Source organism: Sitodiplosis mosellana, unplaced genomic scaffold, assembly GCF_009176505.1.
Source record: "Sitodiplosis mosellana isolate CC-2019 unplaced genomic scaffold, AAFC_SMos_1.0 Smas_scaffold_3, whole genome shotgun sequence".
In the NCBI taxonomy this organism is placed as follows: domain Eukaryota; kingdom Metazoa; phylum Arthropoda; class Insecta; order Diptera; family Cecidomyiidae; genus Sitodiplosis; species Sitodiplosis mosellana.
In genome coordinates, this window is record NW_022595246.1 from 322,463 (window position 1) to 337,306 (window position 14,844).

The following is a 14,844-nucleotide window of genomic DNA, read 5'->3' on the forward strand; positions in this document are numbered from 1 at the left end:
TTCGACAGCTTGAAACCTTTTTGATCAATTTACATTCGATAAGAATGCTTTTACCTTTCTCCGTGGAATGTCATTTAGTATTCGCTAATTTTGTGAAATTGAAAAAGCTAATTCTACAGATAACAAGCCACTGACGACAAGTTTGGGTGGTTTTTTCTCTCTTTCTTTTGGCTTTTTCTCTATTTGATTCACTTCCACTCTTCTTTCTCTCGCTCCTTCACTACTTTTGTTTACAGTTTGTCGAATGGTTTGCATTAAAAGATGTGTACTGTGCTGGGTATTCACTTGACCTATTTTCTATGGTAGTAATTGAATTTCGGTAAATCTTCTTTTTTCGAGAGTTTTGTGACATAAGAAGAAGGCTTCCTTTTGGGGGAAAAAAACTTTTTAGATAAGGAAATTATACAATTGCAGGGAGAATTAAATTTCCTAAATGGAAATAAAACTGCATGGGAGACTGAGAAACAGAGTTAGAGTTAGAGACTGGCTGAGAAAAAAGAAAGCGGCGAAATAAGAAGTAAAAAATGATTCTTGTGGAAGGATTTTTGCGCAAGAAGAAAAATGAACGTGTTGTCTTGAGGACGGGGTAGAACAGTACGCATCGAAACTTTATAATTTTATTTTTAATCATGAACAATTTAATTATCATATTTGGTGCAGAGAGAGACCATAAGTTGCTGTCGTTTCTCGTAATATCTGTTACAGGCTGCGCAAGTTGTTCAGAGATTGTTGAGCAGCAGTTGGAAAAGTTGGCGCACGGTAAGAGATCAAAAGTTTAGATAGAGTAGGAAAAATTGTCTGTGAAGTAGTTTAACACGTTTTCGTCTCTCTAACGCATCAAGTATTTGTGGAATTCACTTCATTTCATCAGGCCTTGGCTGCTCCGTTACACGCTGGGCTCAAGTGCGAAACATTCTTCCATCGACACAATTTCAAGAAGTGCACAATGCACTGAATGAAGAAAAAAAAGCGTATGAACAAGTACTTGTATCCGATGCTAAAAAAGACGCATGCACATACACAGCGAGAGTGCAGCGCACGTGTGTGTGTGTGTGTGTGTGTGTGTGTGTGTGGTAGGTTGGTAAAAGAAAACAATTCCCATCTAAGTTAAATAACTTAACCAATGAAGTGCTTGCTGAAGCGCACTACCGCTTCCACTATTTCGGAAAACATTTTGTTGCCTTAAACACACACATGGAAATGACATGGAATGGCGGGACGATGCCGAGGATACAAGAACGACTCAAGTCACTTGTATCCGCGATACAAATCGAAATGTCTTAGTTTTTCATGTTATCATACACATACGTCCAATGCTCATGCAACACACACACACACACACACTGCACGAGAAATACAACGAAGAAATGTCATTTACTGCAACTTTCCTACATAATTCCCATAGTTTCTCTCACTCTCTTTTATCGATGTTTTCAATTGAATTCCTTTCGACGACGCAACTTTTACCCGAAGAAAACTAGCACTAACATAAAGAAGGAGAAGAAGAAGAAGAAGAAGAAAAAAACCTCGGAATGAAAACGTTATTAGGGCAGATCTGGAAACAGAGGCAAAGTAGAATTTTTATTTGTTCCGTCCGAAGGGAGTGAGTGGAAGAAAAAAAAACCGGTGGAAAAAATGTGGAAAATCGATTATAAATGGAGGAAGAAAAATCCCGCAACCGAAACAGGAAATTCGCGAAAGGAAGAAAAAAATAACAGAACAAACTGTGCAAAGCGAAGCGAGACTCAGATATGGAGAAAGCGAAAAAAGGAGCGAGTTCTTGGATATAAGAAGTTTTTGATGTACTTTGATCAAGCTTTTGCATGTCTCTTGCTTCTTGTGAATTTAATCCTGCATATAGATTTAACTTTACAAAATATCATAGAGTTGAAATGATAAACACAGATAGTAACGCTGCTGCATCTCTATCCACTTTGATGTTGTACAATGCAACAGTCTTATATTTCTTTTTTACACCGCTGGCCAACAACGACGACGATGAATGCGTTTGCCATGGCATTATACATCATCATTTCGCTGTTTTATGATTCGCCATTTTTCATGCCACTTTTTATATACGACTTTTCTTTGTCGGCACATCAGATTTACATGTTAATTGCTTTTTTCGCTCTCGTTGCGTGTGTATATCGTGCGATTAAATTGCGGTTCGCAGTAACGTGATACTACGACAACGACTTGGAATCGGAAGTGATGATATTTACACTTTTCCCAATTAAAAAGTGTGTTTTTCTGCAAACTTTTGATTTGTTTCAATTTTTCCGCAAAAGACTCACAAATTTTACGAAAGAAAAAAAACTTGCTCAATTGTATGACATGTTTTGCCGGAGACTTTATCCGTAGTGATTTGGTTGCCAAATGGTCATTTGATAAAGTAAATAAACTTGAAATATGTCCAATTGTATTGCGATTTCTACATTCCGAGATGAAATATTCCATCCGCATCGGTTAACTTGAGAGAGCCGCAACGGAGGATGAAAAAAAATGCTATGAAGTGAACACAAAAAGATTTTTTTTGCTTGATAAATGTGCTCATAATTTCATTTTGTGTGTGCTAATTCATCCACTGGGTGCCACATCGGACGTTTAAACTGAAAAAGGATGTTTTTATGATGATAAAAAACGGTTTGTGTCATTCATTCATTTGTGCATGTACTTTTTTTTGTTCTTCTCTTCCTTTGCTTGGCGTTTTAATTTGTGCTTGGCTTTATCTTTCTTTGGCTTGGGAATTTTTTTCCAACTCCCTCTTTAGCTTTGCTATGGTTTAATTATTTTATGAGCAATTCATGGTGAATAGTGCGCGCGCGTCGCGTTTCTTCGCAAGCAGAGGAGGAAATTCAATAAAAAAATTAATTAACGAAACAATTATCCATAAGCAATGTTCTCCACTTTGCTCGGGCACAAGTATAATTACAGAGAGCCAGAGAGAAATGATTTCGCTGAACGAACGAGCAAATAAAATGTTGAATTAAGTCAGAGGAGGAAAAACGGGGACTCCTCCGTACAATATGACTTTTGGCATTAACGAAGAATGTTTGAATAACACTGCTGCTGCTGCTGCTGCTGCTGCTGCTGCAGCAGCGACGGAGTCAACGTCGGTGGCGGCAACAACAAATGTATTAGTAGCAAGCAAATATTATGTTTGCGAATGAAGGAATGAAAAATGAGTGACGACGTTGTTCCCATCTCTCTCCCATTCACTCTTTCTCTCGTTCTCTCCGTTGTACGTTGTCATCATCGACGTCGTTGTCGTCGTCGTCGTCGTCGTCGGTGGCAGCAGCGATGGCACCATCAACTGAGTGCACAACGAGAGAGTAACTAGAAAATATTCTACACTTTCGCACATTGAAATGGACTTTATGACAAAATGCAAACCATAAATTTTACGATCGTGTAAATGCGTATTCATTCTTCTTGCAGTGCCTGAAGCCATTGGTACATCGTTGCCTTAAAATTTTCAATTTATTGTAGACAGCCACAGTGTTTGTTTAGATTGGCGTCGTCGCGCTGTCGTTCTGAACACAAATACTAAATTGAACTGAAATTCAGTTGAATTTGCATTGCATATTATGTGCTGTTTGCGTTGATTTCATTTTAAGCCGTTCATTTTTCATGTTTATGGCTCGAAGTGTGTCGATCATCAGCATACAACGCGATTTAATGGAGTTTGTATGCGCAAAATTCGGGGCGATGTGAGTGTTTTGTGTCGCATTTCAAGGAATCAGATTGAATTATGTAATGCTAAACAGGTGTGTGTATGTTATTTTCTAGGATACATTTGACGAATGTTGTTGATTATTATGACAAATTTTATGTATATGTCGAAGAACTTTTGCAAATATAATTTCATTCGTAGAAAAGAAAAGCCACTGTTCGTGACAATCGATAAATGCCGTGCCCTTGAGATGAGTGTGCCATGAAAATAACAACGAAATCAGTATTATTCTCACGAAGTAGCAAATCATTTCTCAAAACTCGATGAGACATTTGGCAGTTTCCTCTTGAGAAGTTGGCTTTCGCTTCGCATCATCTTCTGAGGCCATCTTCGTCATATTCGTCGTTGGCGTTGTCGTCACACAACGCCATCACATAACAACAAGCCCTCGGATCTATTATGTGACAAAAGGCCACCCTAAAAAATATGCTCACATTCAAAATTTGAAATTAATGCGTTGACACACCGAACGGTTTACAACAACTACTGCCCTTTCATCTCACTACACTTTGTATGAAATGGAGGAAAAATGCGCAAAATCATTTTTATCCACCTCACATACAGCGCGGTTATACAATGTGACGTGATGTGACCGAAAGCACTAAACACTGACGGGAATACACAAAGAAAAGGAAAAAAAAACACGGGAAATTTTCATTTTCAGCCAAAATGCAAAACACGTACTAAACAACAAATTTATAGACCTTTACATCGACACCAAGCACCAGCAAACGATAAATATGAGCACAGCCACCGCTGTTCGCAACGACGGATAATGGGATCGTATGCAAACGAATGAAAATGAAACGAAATGCGTGCCTGACGATGAAATGCCGAGAGAAACACATTTTCAGTTGTTGTTATTTGTTTTCCTTTTCTTTTTGTATGTTTGTATCAATCCAAATTTTATTTATTCATTCGTTCAACGAATTTCCACGAAAAAAAAGACACGAAAGAAAAAGATTCCGAAAAAAAAGAAGAGAATCATGTAAATTTTATAAATCATTTGCCAAAAAAAAATTCTAAAACGAGAGCAGATATTCGTTGCTTCCGATTTGTCGACGGCAGATCAGCCAGAGCCTCGGCTCGGAAATAATATTGTTCGACCGTGTGGCTGGTTGTTATTCTAAGCTAACAATGTTGTTTACTTTATCGATTTTCTTTTTTAGCTTTTCTTTTTCGCTCGATGCTACCGCTGCTGCTGTGCATTGTCTAGGGATCAGTGTAGAGTCATAAAGCGCTTTCGCTGCGAATTGATTTTAATAACTGAAATAAATTTAGATGCCTGTGGAAGAATGAGCGGGCGAGCGAGTGAGCAAGAGAGAGAGAGAGAAGACATAGAAAATCGTCACGAAAGTACTGTGTGCCCTGCAGGCAACGCCAAAATGATAAATTGATGTGGAACATATAAAAAAATTCACGGAAAAAAAAATGTAAATTCAATTTTCCAACAAACGGAAAAATCAATACGAAATCGAATCAATCATTAATGTGCGCTTATTTGAAATTGAGGTGGCATTTATCTTGTGCCGGATATTTTACACGAATATGACGTGGCGATTGTCGCGTGTAAATTAAATGGACGATGTGTAGCGCAGAACTAGCAACGGAACTGTCATGTGAAACTTGAACGAAAGTTGATATTCCGATCAATATCAGTACAAGATTCTTATTGAAAATGTTACAATGTAATTTTCGAACGGCGGTTATTGCAAAAGGTGCGATGTGTTACAAAGTGACAGCGTGCGGTCGGTGTGTGCACCTTTTATTCAATGCAGCAAAATCGAGAAAATAATAATGGAATTAAATTAAAAGTGACTACCGCATAAAAAATAATATATATATACACACACACACACACCTCTGTCACCTTGGGCTGTATAAATATAAGTAACTTCACATTTGCTCTAAATCATCATGAATGAATAATATCATCGAATAGCAATTTGAACGCAGTAAAGTAAGCGCTTATTGATGTTGCTGTGCAGCAGCATAAGCATTGTGTCAGTTTAGTGGCAGAAGAGTATTGAAAAGTACAGGATAAATCCGTTCGTCGCCTGATACACATCTTTGTATAATACACAAGCACTTTTATTTCCTTTCATACGTTCGTTCTTCGACTTTGTATTGCTGAGAGAGTGTTTTTTTCTTTCTTCTCTTTTGGTTTTCCTGTGTTTTCCTCTTTCTGCTAGTAGACAACAACCACTGCTGCTGGTACTCCAAATAATTTCATTATTCGCGTGTACACAGATCTACTCTCTCTCGCCCATAAACTCACTACAAAATACAGTACGACAAAGCAAGGAGTGGAGAAAAAAAAATGGACGAGAAAAATTGGGAACGCGCTATGGCACGTTCTTCGTGATGGTTGGATTTTCTTCTTAATGCTGCGGCTGCATTTTATACACATCATCATCGGTGTTTGTGTGTGTATATGGTAGAAGCACACGAGTTCTATGAGAATACAACAGCTGCTCGGATATTCGGTTCGTTTTTCGCCTTTTTGTCTTTTACAATGCGTTCCATTTGCCTTCATTTTCCCATTTTATTTTCAGTACGTTCTTTTTTTTCTGTTCAGTTATCGAACGTGTACACATACACACACACACACACACACCGAATACAAAAACCCCCAGCACAATGCACATCGAACGATGCGAGAGCAACAAAAGGAGACGGAGACGAAAAAAAAATGGTTTTATGTATTATTTATTTGTTATTTGCGCGCCGTTGCATATTTAAAGGTAGGAAAGTGTAGATGTGTAGTTGGTCGGGCAATGTCAATGCTTTTGTTGTTGGTTCTGCTGCTGCTGCTGCTGCAACAATTTTTCGATGCCACTTTTCACGGCATCTTTGAGCTACGTGAAGCGTATGCTTTGTCCGTGTGCTTATTATTTAAATCTTTTTTTTTCTTCTTCTCTACTCGGCTGATGGTGTGTTTTTTTGTTCAGCCGGATTACTTAACAACATGTATATTCGTATCGCTCTGAACTATTTTCGTTCCTCGTTTTTTCGTTACTTCTTCAGTATCAGTGATTCCAATTTTACGTTTAGCAACAGCAACACAATTTTCCAGTCATGTGTGCGAAACAACAGTAGCAGCCTAACTTGATTCATTTGCAACTGCAATTGCATCTGAAATTGCTGCACATACAGCATTATTTATTCGACCGGGTTGAACACGTGTCTCTTTTGGATCATGCACTCGCGTCAAACATCCGAGTCGGGTTACCCGGCCAACAGCGATATTTTCATCTATTCAACTTCGGGAGTGCGAAAACAAAACCGGAGCAAACTTTTGTTGACGAAAATTTTACCACAAAAATGTCATTTGATTTGCAAACGAGTTCGTTTGCTTTTTTTTTGGTTCGACGTAAAAGTTCATGTTAACAGTAAACCATGCGACACAAAAGCGCACACGACACATACACACTCTTTGAAATACTGTTAATAATAAACAGATGCTGAATGCGTGTTTAATCGCCGAGATTAAATATTCCCCCAATTTCACTCGCGTTCGAATGAAAAGAATTGTAAAGTGGCGCGTACAACACACAAAAATTGAGCAATTGAAAGATTGAAATGGGTTTTTGCCATAAATTAAATCCATTTCTACGGAGAGAGTTCGCAATTTTGCTGGGCGAGCGAGCCATTCAATTTGGCTTCGAAAGTGACCTTTTGCACAATCAGATGAACGAATCGAGGGAACAATTATGTGCAATTGCATCACAAAAGAACCGATTTTTTTTTGTACTTTCAGCGCTAAAATGATTATGTAAATGTCATTTTCTTGAACATGACAATTTTTTTGTGTGTTGTATCTTTTGTGTCAGCGCTCAGAAGAATAGCCCATTTCTTCTGGTGCACAACTTGGTCAAATAATTTTATTCAGCGATCTTTTTTTTATCTCGCATTCGTCTCATTTTTCTCTCTCGCTGATTACTAATTCAAATGCAAATGTGTTACCATAAGATTGTATACAATTGTGTTTTATTAAACGTGCTCACGTGTCAATTATACAGTGAAAAAAAAGAGAAGCGAGCATTCATACCGAGATTATTCCATTATATAGCATCATGTGAGCTCCTGTGAGATAACACCAACAATGAGTAAGCTACCGCTTAGGCGCAACCACTTCATGTATATGAGATAATTGAGTAATCTTTCGGAAGGCAAACAACAAAATGAATTGCTGTGCTCCTACATGTGCTCATAAATGTGGTCTGAATGTTTTATCGGCCGCTTGTTTTGATTCGATTCATGGTTTCAAGCGAGATTTGGTTCGTGCAATTTCGAACCATTCCGATGAGTACTTTGCGAAAAATGTTGAGTGTTCAGCGTTTTTTTTTGGGAAGTGTGTACTTGAAACTCGTAAGTCAAATGCAAGTAGCCATTCATCGTGTGAGTAAGTGAGTGTGTACATTTCATTGTCGAAATGACAATTGAAATTGACACATTTGACATACTTTTTGTAACGAAATAAAATTTGATGTCACATTCGCGCAAATCCGAATCCTATAGTCACCGCGGTCACACATTTTGTTATCGATGTTATCGCAAATCGGGAGTAAACAGAAATTTGTGTCGAACACATATTAAATTTGTGAGGTTACTTGGGTGCCCAATATCTTTGTTCTTTCATAATAATTCATTCGTTGTCATTTGCCACCCCATCAAAATGTGATTATTCTCCATATCGCACGCGCTCGCCTGATATACGAATCCACTGTATATCGGCCAAATATTTCTGGGGCCGTTTATCAAATTAATCGCTAATAATACATTGTGTGTGTGTGGAATTTGCTTTTACGCAACGTCGTCACTATTATGATGCGTGCGCGTTGTGTGTATACACTTTGTTGATTTCTCATCAATTTCGGGGATTCGTGCTCATGTTCTCACTCTATTCGGTATGGCTTGTGTGTGTGTGGGTGCGAGAGAGTTTGGCATATGTGCGCGCGATTCGATAGCACATTAACCGCGTTCGTCGAAAAACGTCAAGTGGCAATAGCAATGTTATATTGTTTTTTTTTTTTGGGGATAGATAAACATCTTTATATACAAAGCAAATAGAACTGAGTCGACATTTGTCGATATAGTCACTGTGTGTTATCGCGCTTACGTTTCACTCTCGCACATTGCTTACAATGGATTTATTACGAAAATATAGCTCGTGCACGTCATGTTGCTGTCGTTTTTTTTTCTCATTTCATTTTGTACACACTAAGCAGCGATAAAAACGATGATGAAAAACGATGGTGTTTCATTCGGAGGGTTTTGGAATCAATTCATTCGATGGTTTTGATTATTATTTTATATTAATAACGATCAACGCGATTCATTTATAAATAATCAATTCAGTGTATCGATTTCGAAAAAAGAGCTGAGCCGAGACGAAAAAAAACAATAAACCGACACAAACATACAATCCATAAAATTGTGTTATACAAACGATTTGTTATTTAGTTCAATGTTGACAGAGAAAAAACTAATTGTATGTATGATGCGATTAAAATGACTTTGAGTTGGGAATATGATATTTAATATGTACGAACATTTTCAGCTATACTGTTATCGCTAGATAACAAAAATTATTTTTATAGACGTGCTTCCGGTCAAAATTGTATGTATATGACTCAGATTCCGTTTCGGTGACACATTTCGTCCTGTTTTTATGCCTACTTTGCAAGAAACCGATTAACCAAATGGGTGATTTGTTTTACATAGAGACGTAAGTATGGCGAATATGCTCATAACCATTTATGATGATGATATAATTTCACGGAAATATGGTCGAAAAGAAATGAGAAAGCGCCAGAATTGACTGCAATGATGGTAACGATGTTAAAGCAATTGTGTGTTATGTGAGGCATAAAGCACTCGAGAGAGAGAGAGAGAGAGAGAGAGAGAGAGAGAGAGAGAAATGAAAGGAACAACAGCAACGATGACGACGTATCCACATATGAAGGAAAAAATGAATAATATTTTTCAGAACAAAAGGCATTAACACACGAAGATTGAAAACAAGAGGAACATATACACAAAAGACGATGGAGAGAGAGAGAGAGAGAGAGAGAGAGAAAAGGCGATGGAAAATGTGTGTCTTAACAACAACAACACCAGCAATAGCAAGAACAATGGTTTTTTTATGGTTAGGTATGCATTATGCATGCATCGTGCTGGGACTGTAGCCACACATTGACTTCAGCTTCAACAACACCACCGTATGCACAGTACACAACACTAGCCAGCACAGTTTATTTCGGTGATTTCCTTGTCTTCCATCAACATCAACATATGATACATGGTTCAATTTGTGCCTACGTACGGAATACAACAGCGTTGTTGTTGTTTTTTTTTCGTTTCTTCTTCTGCTTCGGTTTTGTTCGTACATGCATTTAACGGTGATCCATTCGTCTTATGGCATTTGAGTTTTCTGTGCATCGTTCTCTTCTCTCTCGTTTTTTTTTCTCGTTGGTTAGTTGGATATAGTATTGATAAATGACACATGAAGAAAGAAAGAATCAACATGACGATGATGGAAACGAATCAAAATGAAAAACTGGATGAGAAAAAAGAACCAAAGAAATGAAAAAGAGAAAGAACCAGAAGAAGCTATTGTGCGGATATTTTCGAGTAATCATTAAAAATTGAATGAACGCAGAAAGGAAACAACGACTAAACCGATTTCAAGTTTTATCGATGGTCATTCGGAATGATGGAGCTCATGACTACGATATATGGTGTTTATTTATACTCCCAAAACTGGGAATTACGATAGAAACAGAGTAAAGATTACACAAAAAGAGAGATAAAACACACGCATGGGGAATAAATTGAATCTTTTCGCTGTAGCCCGAAACTGTAACAATCTGGCCGCTGCTGCTGCTGATGGTGGTGGTGGTGTTCGTGCTACTGCTGCTGTTGCAGCAGAATGGAACCAAAACCGCACAAATTCACGTTTAAATTGGCTTTTGGTCGTGCATTCACTCGAAAATTTATGCCTGTATTCAAGTGGTAAAGATGTGACTATATGTGCGTCCGTTCTTTCGTTGTTTGCATGTGTTAATATGGTGGATAAATTGGTATGCGCTCTCGACCCAGCCACAGAGAGAAAACACTCTCATATAAAATGCACTGCAACGCAACGTTTCGAATATTGAACCCAGTACATATATAATAGAACAGCCATAACATAGGTGATTTGGATTTTCGAAAAGAGAGAGAGAGAGAGAGTAAAAAAAAGTATACGACTTTACATTCTTCCTGGATAATAAACCAAGTGAATATTACTTTTATGAGCAGTTTAACTTGCATTTTTCGATGCTCTCCTATCTTTTTTCCCATTCTACGGTCGTCGTCGTTGTGGTCGTTGTTGTTGCTGTTGTCAGAGTCGTCTTCCGACTGTGTATGTGTGTATGTGCCGTATGCTATACTCAACTCTATCCATTTTTTACGACCTTCTATTGCATACACGTTACACCGTGTTCTGTTGGTTAGCAAAAACACGCCGATGTATAAAGGAGTTATAATAAGAACCGTTTTTACGAGCGTACACAGAACTCCCAACAAAACATTAAACTCCCGAAGCTCAAGGAACGACAGAGAGAGAGAGAGAGAGAAAAAATTCTAATTTATTTTCGTGATTTGAATAATGTAAACGTAATAAAATGCGGCCTTTTGTCAAACATCCTTCTATTTTTCCTCGATCATATCAACGGGAGACACATTCAATCACTGCCGATGTGCGCTTCGTTTCGTTTTTCCCCAGAAAAGAAGCACGAAATTCCTGCGTGTGTGTATATAAAAAGTAACTGCTTTTAAATCTGTTGAATGTTCAAATTGTTCCATTCAAAACAAATTAACTTCAAACAATTTGCCAGTGATTCATTTACAGCGAAGAACTGTTTGGGAGCCGGGGTCTCAGTTCACCGAACATGAATAAAAACGCCGTAAATCGTGTCATTTTCTCGATTTGAAAGCGATTTTTTTTTTGTAAAACTATGTGGAAAAATTGGTGACACCGTAACGGCTCACTACCTTCCTTTCCCTTCGCCACCAAGTAAATTTGAATTAAAATCACGCACTTTGATGAAATGCTGTTGCCTGTGTGTAGCTTTTCATTCAATTTTTTTTGTGTCACTCTCCCTCTCGGATTTTTCAACAATTTGATTGGATTAACCCTCAGAAACTCCGTTTACTGTTACCAAACAGTGTTTGATTCGTTTGGGATAATGTTTTGCTGTGTGTGTGTGTGTGTGTGTGTGTGTGAGTGAGTGTATAGTTCATTCCCTGCTGCTGCTGTTGCTGCTGCTTTGATGTGCCCATATGCAATACACAAAGAGAGTGAGAAATGAAAACTAGCACTAGTCGCCAGACGACTATGACGCTTCAAGAAACCGGTTTGATTCGTATTTTATTCGCACAATGTGTATACCCTATGGTCGAAATATCGGAAATATGCAATCCAAACCATGTGAGAATGAACCAACACACACATACACACTCTAACCAGCACGGTGCAAGGATAGAACGAACCATTGAACGCACGAATGAACGAAGAAAAAGAAGAGCTGAACATTAGTTTGAAATAACCCGAAACAAAAGAAGAGGAGTGGAACGAGAACATAAAAATGTTGAACAAGAAAAAAATGCGAATGGAAACGACCTCACGAAAACAGATGACACATAAATTGAATATTTCGTGTGATCGAGATAATTTTTGGCGGTTTTATCGATGAACGTGGTCGAGCGAGAGTTATGCGCTTACACATATAATACACGTTTGTCGATATTGTCTGGCCATTTAACCGGAACCATGTTCACATTGAGAAATTATTTATACAATCGGGTGTCATTTCAAGTGGTGTGTATTTTAAATTTCGCCTGGTGTTCTTTTCTGTATTCATGATGACAAAATTCTAAGAATACAAAAGAGAACAACTTCTTTTCCACGCTCATTGAAAGATTATCGCATTAATTACAATGTTTCAGATTTCAACAATGTTTTTTTAAAAATATGGCCCAGATCAAACGGCAACGAGAATACTGAAACTAAGTGCTTGTTACACTTAAAACATATGATGCTTCTCTTTTGATGGTTGTGACCCAGAGTACTCTTTATTTACTTATGTATTGCACTCAATCCGTCCGATGAGTGAGTTGACTGTGTAATGTACGGAAATGTGTTATGTGCATACCAGGTCCAACAAATGGACGTAATTATCAAATTGAGTTTGTTGACCTTCGGGCACACAGCAAGAGCACAGCATCAATATGGTATGTGAAAGAAGTTAAATGAGCCCATAGCAATTGAACAACACACACTCACATCAACTACACGAAACAATTTAGTTTGGTTCGTTTTCTTAATTTCTCCAGCGTGTGTTTTCTCTCTGATTGTTGTTTTTTTTTTTCATCAACATTTCTATGGAGAAAAAGGTTCGATTTTTCGTGTGTTACATTCGATTCGTTTTGAAATATGTTGAAAAAGAAACCAAACCACAATAAAGAATCGAGCTGTTGAACGGAATGGTACTTAAGATGATCTGCATCCAACAGCCGGCCAACAAAATTGATACGATTGTGTAAATTAGATTTCGAACCACGAGAGAGAGATAGAGATTCAAATGAAAAACTAATCTTTTTTTGGTAATCGTCAATCTTTTCTTCTTTCTGCTCTCATCGTTTAACGCTTTCGATAAAAATCAGTTTGAATGGCTTTTTTTCCACGTTGTTTCGTTGTTTGAAATGAATTTTAATGAGAATTTAAGAACCGCAAATGAGCATGATTATTAAAAAATTTAACATCAAATAAATTGACTCTTCTAAAGTGAAAATCAGATTTCGAAATTGGATCGAAATCAAACACAACAACCTTTTCTCAGATCAATTTGGATCAACAAAAAATTACCGACATTTTTTTTTTTGCTCAAGTGATGAGCAATTCGTAACGTAATTGGACGTAACTTTGGAATTATTTGTTAAATTGAAGTAGTGTCGCATCAGTTTCTTTTTCCTTCTGTTCGGTGAGTTTGAACGGGAACTTTTTGTCATTGTGCAGTCAGTGGTCGCTTCGATTGATCGAAGATAAAACTGATTGTTCGTACAATGTTCAATTTATTAGCGAAAAGAATGACTGCGAGCTACGGCAATCGCAGTATGTTTTGTATCGACATCGGGCCAGCCGCACGAGTAACAAGAACCAACGACGAAGACGACTCGAATAGCAACGGTGGAAAGTTTACCGACCGTAGCACACTCGATTCTATTTCAATGTTTCAAATATTTATACTGAAAGAGCGAGAGCGAAAAAAAAATTACGTTTTCCATAGAAAGGCCGAAAGAAGTGTATGAAATTATATCGTATGGTTTTTTTTATATCCACGTTGTTGTTGTAGTTCTTATTCGCTGTGTGTCGTTCACTTGAGAAAATAATAGTTTCTAAAGAGTGAGCGCGCAGTGACGAGAGAGAGAGAGAGAGAGAGAGAGGCAAACGAATGTGAAAATTGATGTGTTTGCGCGCTATTTGAATTTGCCGTTGAAACAGAAGAAAAATCACATTTCAGAATGAAGCGAAGAAAAAAAACGTCTTTTAGCTTATGTTGTTGTGCGGTGTTAGAGAGAGAGAGAGAGAGAGAGAGAGAGAGAAAAACAAGTTGGTCGTTGAAATGTGCGTTTCGCTTCGTGTGTACATCACACACAGAACACACGAGGAGCATGATAGTAGTTGCGTTCAACGGTCTTTGGCTTTCGGCGAGTGGTTTTGTTTTGTTGTTGTTCTTTTTTTCCGTTTATTTCGTGTTCGTCTTTGTGTTCTTCTTTGATTATTTCTGCTTTTTGTTCGTCTTTTCCAACGAAACAAAAAAAAATAGTGTAAAAAAACGACGGCCGGGAGTCGGAGTGAAAGAGAAGGACAGAGAGTGTGAGAGAGAGAGAGAGAAAGAAACGACGAGCGAAAATACCATATTCGTTGTAATTTTGTGTTGTGTGCTCTTTTTTTTCTCTTTCTATATTAATATTATATTTTACGTGGTCATTTCAATTTGATGCTATTTTCCACATAATTTCACTTCATAGATCGACGACGCAGGCACACAATCATGTCGATT

General features: G+C 37.8%; 1 protein-coding gene across 48 annotated transcripts in view; it reads right to left on the reverse strand.

Annotated features, from left to right (window-relative positions):
• LOC129565966 (autism susceptibility gene 2 protein-like) overlaps positions 1-14,844 on the reverse strand; it is a 253,449-nt gene that overhangs the window by 234,340 nt on the left and 4,265 nt on the right. The window lies entirely within an intron of this gene.